Genomic DNA, 241 nt, shown 5'->3' with positions numbered 1-241 from the left:
GCTTTACCGCTTAAGGCTGGTTCACAATAAACCGCGAACGGAAACGACAATGACAACGAGAATGAAAATATTGCTAAAATAAATGTATTCAAATGTGAACATTCACAATTAACTATTGTGAATGCTCACATTTAAATACATTTTAACATTATTTCCGTTGTCGTTTCCGTTCCCGGTTTATTATGAACCAGCCTTTAGCTTCCTCGGGCGATCCTCACTACGGTCATTAAGCCGACTGAAC

This window comes from Periplaneta americana, chromosome 4, assembly GCF_040183065.1.
Source record: "Periplaneta americana isolate PAMFEO1 chromosome 4, P.americana_PAMFEO1_priV1, whole genome shotgun sequence".
Lineage (NCBI taxonomy): Eukaryota > Metazoa > Arthropoda > Insecta > Blattodea > Blattidae > Periplaneta > Periplaneta americana.
Note: the sequence above shows the minus strand (reverse complement) of the source record.